The following is a 582-nucleotide window of genomic DNA, read 5'->3' on the forward strand; positions in this document are numbered from 1 at the left end:
TTTTGCATCCGTGCAGCTTTGTAAAGAATCAGTAAGTAATTTAATGAATTATGGGTGTTGAAAATAGAGACTTTAAGCTTTATAATGCTTTTTTGATCATTCTGATACGATCATTTTTGACGAAGTTACACTCTCTTGAAATTTGCCTATTTTTAGTGATCAGAAAGGGTGATGCTTTAATTTTGCTGTCGAGTGTATTAACATTATATCTTATAATAAAATCTTATATATGTATTTCAGTCATGCTTATTATTTATAAATCTTAGTTTGTCAAAATAAAATAAACACTTAATATTGAATTGTATCACAAAATTTTTGCAAAATAAAATTATTGTTATAATACGAACATATTTTATCGATAAACTTCACGAAAACGAAAAAGAAACTCAATATACTTCATAAAATTCCCAGACAATGTATAAATAAAAATTTGCATAAGAGACATATGTGTAAAAGACGTCTTAAATAAATAAATAAAAATTTGCACAAGAGACATATGTGTTAGAGACGTCTATCTATGACTTAAAAAAGAAATGATAAAAAAAACGAAAAAAAAAACATAAAAAGTCAAAGAAAAAAAAG

Source organism: Wasmannia auropunctata, unplaced genomic scaffold (assembly GCF_000956235.1).
Source record: "Wasmannia auropunctata unplaced genomic scaffold, wasmannia.A_1.0 LD336106.1, whole genome shotgun sequence".
NCBI classification, from domain to species: domain Eukaryota; kingdom Metazoa; phylum Arthropoda; class Insecta; order Hymenoptera; family Formicidae; genus Wasmannia; species Wasmannia auropunctata.